Genomic DNA, 8,735 nt, shown 5'->3' on the forward strand with positions numbered 1-8,735 from the left:
GATAAATAGGTACTACTGTGGTGGGAAGGTAAATGGCATTTCCATGCGCTCTGGTTTCCGTCACAGTGTCCCATTGCACCAGAAACGGCTTAGTCATGCTGGCCACATGATCCAGAAAGCTGTCTGTTGACAAACACCGGCTCCCTCAGCCTGAAATGAGATGAGGGCCGCAACCCCATAGTCGCCTTTGACGGTACTTAACCATCCAGGGATCCTTTACCTTTACCTTTACCTACATGTGTGTGTGCAAATCATGAACCATTACAAAGCCTTGGTCAAATTTGACTTCCTGTCGGTGTGTGTAACTGCAGCATAGCAACAGGGGGAGTTGAGAGGTTGGGAGTTGCAGTGCGGATGCACTAGCAGGAGCACTAGACTGGTTCTGCTGGTTCATTTGTACCATGCCAACCTTCCACTGCCTAGTGTAGTGGCTTCACCCCACCAGGTGCACTACTTCCAGTGTTCGGCCCTGTAAGAGAGGTCTTCACAACTTGCGACCCATAAAGCTGAGTGCCACTCACTTGCCATGTATAGCGGTTCTAATGAAACTGTTGCTCTTGCCGGAGTCTCAGACAATGGAAGGGATTGTCAAGCAACTGACATAATCCATACTATGCACGTGTACAGTGGCCAGTGTGGATAGAAAAGACTCATCATTAAATATAATTAAACAATTAGAAAATGATGCCCAGCTGTTAAATTATACATATCATATTGAAAGAGAACTGAAGGCCTGAAACTTTATCAACTACAAATTAGTGTGGATTTATATTTGCTTGTAAAACGCTACCTGACCAAGCTTCTGCACACAGTTGGCTTGAACACATTTGGCTTGACATCTTAATAATAATAATAATAATAATAATAATAATAATAATAATAATTTATTTATATCCCGCCCTCCCCAGCCGAAGCCGGGCTCAGAGCGGCTAACAACAGTAAAATATTACAGCCTTCTAAAATCAATTCATTATAAAATCAGGTATGTTTCTGAAAACCAGTTGTAGGAGGAGAGTGCACTTTTTTTGCTCAGGTCCTGTTTGCAAGTTTCCCACAGCCATTTTGCAGCTCAGAATACTGAACTAGATGAGCAATTGGCCTGATCCAGAATGTTCCGGTTAGTTTTTGATGTTCTATTGAACAAACAATTCAATTAATAATGTTAGACATGGCAAGTGGCAGAATAGATATTGTTTTATTTTTCCTAGTTCATTTCTCCAAGATAAAAGCCATGAGCACTATAAGGCTGAACTTCATGGTAATTCGTATTTTGACAAAAGACATTTTCAGGGTCTTGATGCAAGGTGTGATGACATGAGGGCCATATAAACTGTCATGTGATCATGTCATAATGATGTCACAAAGCATACTGTAGCTTTTCAAATAATCCACGACATCACCTCACACCACAAGGGTCACAATTAATTTAAATGAGTGCTGTTCATTCTGAATTAGTGTAACTGTTTGGAAACACAAGCAAATAAACAAAGTAAGGGAACTTCGGATGTCTCTAGTCATAGCTGTCTTTCTGCTTTTCAAAGACAAATTGCACCTGACACCTGAAATTTGACAACAGGTTAATCAGACATTATCAACAGATTTTGGTCAACCTGGGGGGGCAGGATCTAAGAGGCTGGTTTTTTTTCATATTCCATTTAAGTTCATAGTGCTATAAATATCACAACACATGCAGTGAATGCACTGATAAAATCTTTCCCAGATGGGTGACTTCTGTCAGACCTTAAACAACAAGCTTGTCATCTATAGGTACTGTTAAGAAGCAGCAATTTCACTTACAGATTCAACCTTTGCTTAGCTGCAAACCCTGTTTTATTTCCACAATAACGTAATCACATCATGATATCAGCGTTTGCTCAAGTTGTGGAACCTGGGAAGGGTCCCGCCTACAAATCCCTGGCTTTCTCATATGAAGACTGATATGTTTCTTTTTTCACTTCCGAACCAGGAACCTGTGTGTTTCATTTAAGGTATAGGGCAAATATAGCCAGGATTTACGTTCTCAAAAAGGGGAAACAGTCATTGCTTCTTTATCCCAGAGTAGTCCTAGATATGTATCCCGATAGCAGTAGCACCTAGCAAAGACTTGTTCAGTTTGCAGTCTCCATCTTGGAACCAAGTCCACTAGCTGAATATCATGGCTACCTTGGTTGTTGTTGCGGTGGTGCTTGTTGTTGTTGGCATGCTCATTCCCCCTCACCCCTTGCTTTGTGGAACATCTTCTTGGAGAGCTCTGGAGAGCTCAGAAAAGCTTGCCACTGTTTTGTGACAGTTGGGCTGGTTGATTCTAATTAAGGTTTTCCAGGGAGCATGAAAGGAGTGAGAGGAGAAATCTTTCTACTGTGTCCTTGTCACTTCTCACAAAACCACCCTTCTTATTCCAGCAGTACTTCACGGAGAGGTACCAGGGCTCAATCTCATAAGGAAGTCATAGCCATAGTGTTGCCCACTGGCACAATAGGAACCCACGTGTGTCCCTTCTTCATCCCCTCTGTGTGCCCCAGTGATTCGCTCTAACCTTTAATAGCCAATATTATTTGGACATAAGGGGCTTCAGAGAAGAAGTGAGAAAGAAAAAGCCCCAATGCTTGAACTGACACCCCCTCACATTATATCAGATCTCAGCCACTGGATCAGAAATTACACCCCCCCACACACACCCCCACACACCCCACACCAGATTATCCTGCCTTTATTTTTAATATGACAATTTTATTTTCATAAAAAAATAAAATAAAATGTACAGACAATATCCCTCCAGGAAGAAGGGTATAGCTAGGAAATCTATGTAATATTTAGCAATTTTTGGCAAACTCATTCCTATGATTTTTGTTCCAGGACAACAAGGAGGGTCCCAACTGTCTAGGAATGTAGAATTATTTGCTTTCCAAAAGTCTTTTATAATTTAAAAAATTTAGCATCTTCAAAAGTTTGCCAGTCATTTCAGAGCCAATGGTCCACAGTAGGTAGGTCTAGTTTCTTCCAATATTTTGCAATTGAAATATGGGTTGTAATTAACAAATTGTTTAGTAAACATTGATGTTCTTTTTTCTATCGAGAGTTTCTCAGGCCCATCAGCAAACCCTTTTTAAATGTATGGCTTCCCATATACTTGGGCGTCCGTCTTCTGATGAGTAGTTGCTGTCTGTTAATTAACTAAGGGAGCAAGTATCTCCTGCATCAGGGTTGACCCTACCATTAGCAGTTGCCTCAGGTGGTAGTTGGTGAGGGGCAAGGTTCAGCAGGGAGGTGTTGGAGGACAGAGCTGTGTGTGACATATGGTCTGCCCTAAGCTGTACATTGTCTGATAGTTATATACTTATTTATGTGCTGCTTGCATGCCAAACAGCCTTCCAACCCGTTGACAATGGTGAAATCAATACATAATTAAAACAGACAAGAACAATTGCATGGTGGCTTTAAAATGGAATTTATATTTACATAAAATATAAAATTAATTAAAATATACAATAAACCATGAGAGGGAGAGAAATAATTTTGAGACTCTCATTGGATATCTCTGGTCAGACACATTTTACACCAGTTCACTCTTGCTTCTGAGCTCAGTTTAAGGTATTAAGACTGACATATAAATTCTGTAATGACTTGGACCCCATAAATATGAAGCAACATCTCTTCCCACATTGACCAGTCTGGGTGTTAAGAAGAAGAAGAAGAAGAGTTTGGATTTGATATCCTGCTTTATCACTACCCAAAGGAGTCTCAAAGCGGCTAACATTCTCCTTTCCCTTCCTCCCCCACAACAAACACTCTGTGAGGTGAGTGGGGCTGAGAGACTTCAGAGAAGTGTGACTAGGTCACCCAGCAGCTGCATGTGGAGGAGCGGAGATGCGAACCCGGTTCCCCAGATTACGAGTCCACCGTTCTTAACCACTACACCACACTGGCTCTTAAGGAAAGTAGGAAAGGTGCTGTGGGTAGTGCTGGCTCCTTTGGCTGTTCAAGGGCTGGGAGAGGGCCTTATCTGTGATGGCTTCCAATTGGTGGAATGACTTCCCCTCCAAGGTACACCTTGTGACCTCACTGTATGCGTTTCAACGATTGGTAAAGATGCGCCTCTGTACCCTGACCATTGATTGGATAGATGTCTCCCTTCTTGATGCTTTTTATGTTGCTGTATTGTTAACTTTGCCACTGGTTTGTTTTTGTGCTTTTATATATAATATGAATGTACCTCCTGTAATATAATGTATCTGTGATTTTAATATAATGTACCTGCTAACAATGTATCTGTGATTCTTAGCAGAATAGATTTTTGGCAGCATGGTCCATTTATAATAAATAAACAAATAGTGGCAAACTTTTGACATGCCTATTTAGTTACATTTGAAAGAGATAAATGGATCACACAATTAAAATGTCATTAAATGCAACTCCATGCTCAAAACCTAGCATAAGATTCTTAATTTTCTAATATTCATTCACCAAATGCCTTCTAGGCTAACCACCTTACATTTAATGTTATTTGCTCGCTGTAAATATTTATAAACATAAATATGAGAAGCAAACATTGCAGCTTGATGGAATCTGAGGTGGTGGTGACTGACCAGGAAATAGATCTTAGGGTCATGGTGGATAGTTAAATGTAAATGTCAGCAGTGTGCATCGGATGTGAAACATTCCCTTGCTAGGAAACATTAGGAAGGTCATCAAAAATAAAACTTCAAATATTGTAATGTGCAACTTTATTGTGTCCACTCTTGGAATATCATGTACACTTTTGGTTACCCCTTCTCCAAAAGGAAAGTGTGGGGCTGGGAAAGGGGGGGAAATATCATCATACTAGAACTTGTATAATCTAGTGAAGTGGAATGGTGGGAAATTCGAGACAAACAAAAGGATTAAGGCAAAGATTCAGACTATGTCTTCAAGGTGTAATAACACTCCACATTTCATTGCCACATGATGGAGTGTTGCCCAACAATTTAGATTGTTTTAAATGGGGATCATACACATTCCTGGATGATAAGGCTACCATTGGCTGCTAGTCATTGTGGCTATATGCTACCTCCTGAATGCCATAGGCCACCTTTTACTGGGGAGCAACAGATTGTTGTCATGTCCTGCTTCTGGACTTAGAATGATCTCCAACTGCCCCTGTGGACACTGGACTAGATAGGCCTTTGGTCTGAAAAAACAAGGCTGTTTTTCTGCTCTTACCCTGTTCTGTTTTCATTTGTGTTTGCTTCATACCGTAAATGAAGTGCAACCTCCACTTTCTGTGACAGAAGGCTCGTTAATACCAGAACTGTGGATTGGCACAACTAGTCTTAATTGAGGAGTCAGTCCAGTGACGCAGGAAGGCTTCCATTAAAAAAATGGCCTCTGAAGACACTCTCTGAGTGGGCTTTTAGACTCCATTATTGGTTGTTTCGATTTAGTAGCCCAAAGGGCAGAAGGGTGGCTTCTGCTCAGAAGTGCAAAGAAACATTAGGATGTAAAAAGTTTTTTGGCAGAATAAGCAGGAACAGTAAGATGGAGAACAAATAAAAAGTTCTGGTGGGGTTTAAAGGATGGATCACAGCTGAGTGTAGTGCAAAACCCCCATCTTCCTGCTCCATGGAAGCTGGATCAGGCAGATCTGCCTTGTGGGGCCACCCACAAATCAGTGTTTAAAACTCTAATTAAGCACACAGTAGGGACGTGGGTGGCGCTGTGGGTTAAACCACAGAGCCTAGGACTTGCCGATCAGAAGGTCGGCTGTTCGAATCCCCGTGACGGGGTGAGCTCCCATTGCTCGGTCCCTGCTCCTGCCAACCTAGCAGTTTGAAAGCACATCAAAGTGCAAGTAGATAAAAAGGTACCACTCCGGCGGGAAGGTAAATGGCATTTCAATGCACTGCTCTGGTTCGCCACAAGTGGCTTAGTTATGCTGGCCACATGACCCAGAAGCTGTACGCTGGCTCCCTCGGCCAATAAGGCGAGATGAGCACCGCAACCCCAGAGTTGGCCATGACTGGACCTAATGGTCAGGGTTCCCTTTACATTTTAAGGATGGGGTGGGAAGATGCTGCATCTTCTCCCTGGCTCCAGGAGAAGGAGGGCTTGTCCCTGTGGGGTGCTGCTTGCTTGTGAGTTCCATCCCTTCAGGGAAGCCCTTTATGAATGAGCAACACCCTGCAGCATGCAGGATCGAATGCTTACAGCCGGTAAGCAGGAGATTCCATCTTGCATGTGCCTTAAGCCCTTGTGGAGAAGCAACACCCTGCACCCCACACTTGGGAGACCAGGGTTCGATTCCCCACTCAGTTATGAAACTCACTGGATTGCCTTGGCCCAGTCACTGCCTCTCAGCCTAACCTACTTCACTTGATATTGCAGGATTGAATGAGGAATGAGGAGAACCATATGTTCCATCCTGAGCTGTTTGGAGAATAAATGCAATCTGTCTATCTATCTATCATCTATCATCTATCATCTATCATCTATCATCTATCTATATCTATCATCTATCTATCTATCATCTATCTATCTATCATCTATCTATCATCTATCTATCATCTATATCTATCTCTCTATCATCTATCTATCTATCTATCTATCTATATCTATCTATCTATCATCTATCTATCATCTAAGGTTTTTGTCCTCAAAACCTGGTCCCCCCCAAGCCTGCTGAGACCTCCCCCTTGTGCCTGGAGGTGCTGTTCCAGCTGCACAAGGAGAATTTCCTTTCTCAAAATTAATTCAGACTATTTTGTCTGATATTTGCTTCACATCATAAAAAACCCAGAAGATCTCTCATTGTGAGCTTTCATTTTGTCCTTGGCCCTATCTGAAAAACAGCCGACACTAGTCATTGTACTGGATTGTAAGAAACGTTTCTTCCTTTAACTCCCCCCCCCCATCCGCTTCCACCTTTTCCATTTAAGAAATGAAATTTGTTAAGAGAGTGGCCCACAAGACAGCAATAAGCCTGCTGGCAATTTGGAAGACCAAATTAAAAATAAGCAAACAGCTGAGACATTGAGTCTTAAAATTATCTCCAGCACATGCACAGTAAAATGTTTTCTCAAATTCTCCAAAGGATTTTTAATTATTACAGATTGTATTAATTAGGTGATTATGCAATGAATTGGTTTGGAGCCATTCCCATCTATTATGTATATAATATTAGGCACACAATATGTTTCTTTAAAAACAAAAAACAAAACAAAACAAAATGAAAAAAGTTGATAGGTCTTATAAATTTCCATTATAGTCTTCAAAATATGGCTGGAATATAAGCAGTGATCTTGCTCAAGCAGCTTACAACACTGTGACTTTGAAGAGACCAGGGCAGTGACTAAAGGTGTAATAAATTACTACAAGTGTCATGCTATAGATGTTATGAATCATAATGCTACACATTCAATAAGTCTCTCATATTTCTAGCCACTCCTGATTTTTCACTCATTGCTCCTTTGCCATTGTTCCTAAAGGGAATTCAGAAAGACTTAGGAGTTTCCACTTCCACAAGATATCTATCATCTATCTATCATCTATCATCCCATACCTTTAAAAGAGATCTGTGTTGAATTTTCATGGGATTCAATTTCAGTATTATGTGGATGTGGATGTAACGACTGGGGACTGGGCAGTCACTTGTAATCCCCCCTATACATGTTTATGGCCATTGTTTCTTTAACCCACTGCCTCTGCCTCATCACCACTATTATTTTTCTAATTTGAAGGACCTTCTCCACAGCATGATCCCAGCCAACAAGCAATCATCATAGTAAACATGATGTCACCATTGCGCCATATAGCCCAGCAAATATATATGTTTCCCAATACTATTTAGGCTGAGGAAAGAAAGACCTCCCATAGTCCTCAGTTTGAATTGATTTTGGGGTGGGACAATATATGGTCAGGCAACCAGACTGACACTAAAATTTCCTATGCTATGCAGGCCACTTGATTGCCCATTGCCACTGTAAAACTTTCACCCTGATCACATTATCTTGTGCCTAGGAACACAATGATCACTTGGGGCAGAATGTCAAAGGTGATGCACACTGGTTTATGTGTATGAATTCCTCAGATCTTTGTTTTATTTGCTTTTATATTGTTTTTTTATTTTCTGTTGTATTTTTGCTTTTAATGCTTTAACATTGCACATAGTGTAAGCTGGCCCTAACATTTCTTCAATTCCAGAAGTGCCGTTAGGACTTCACAAAGTGCCTTCATAATTTTGGAGTTCACTCTTAATAGCAGTTGTTGGCAAGGCATATTATAAAAATGCCTTTACCGAAATGTAAATACAAGTTAGAAAATGCATGCAACGTCCGCACTAAATTCCAAGCCCATGTTGCACGTTAAGACACATATCAGCACCAGAGCCCTTATTTAAAGCAAGCAGTCAGTTGATATGTCCAAGACATATCAACTTCCTTTCAAAGCAGAACAAAAAAAAACCCAGTAGCCCAGAATATTTCAGCATATTACAATGTTGTTTTCTGAGAGTAGCTCGCAGGAAATGGATGGACCACTGCCCTATTAGAGATGTTCCTGACAGATTATTGCCTGGTGACCAGTTCCTTCAGAACAGATAGTGAAAATCCCGCCATGCATGTCACAGAAGAGTGGAAATAACAATGTGTTGGGAGTTTTCCCCTGTCCTCGTTTTCAAATATCTTGACATTGAGAATGAGTGACAGTCCCAGAATAGGCTTCTTCCTCTCTAACACTAGTAACACATATTCCCCAAACAGTGT

The sequence above is a fragment of the Podarcis muralis genome, chromosome 1, assembly GCF_964188315.1.
Source record: "Podarcis muralis chromosome 1, rPodMur119.hap1.1, whole genome shotgun sequence".
NCBI lineage: Eukaryota > Metazoa > Chordata > Lepidosauria > Squamata > Lacertidae > Podarcis > Podarcis muralis.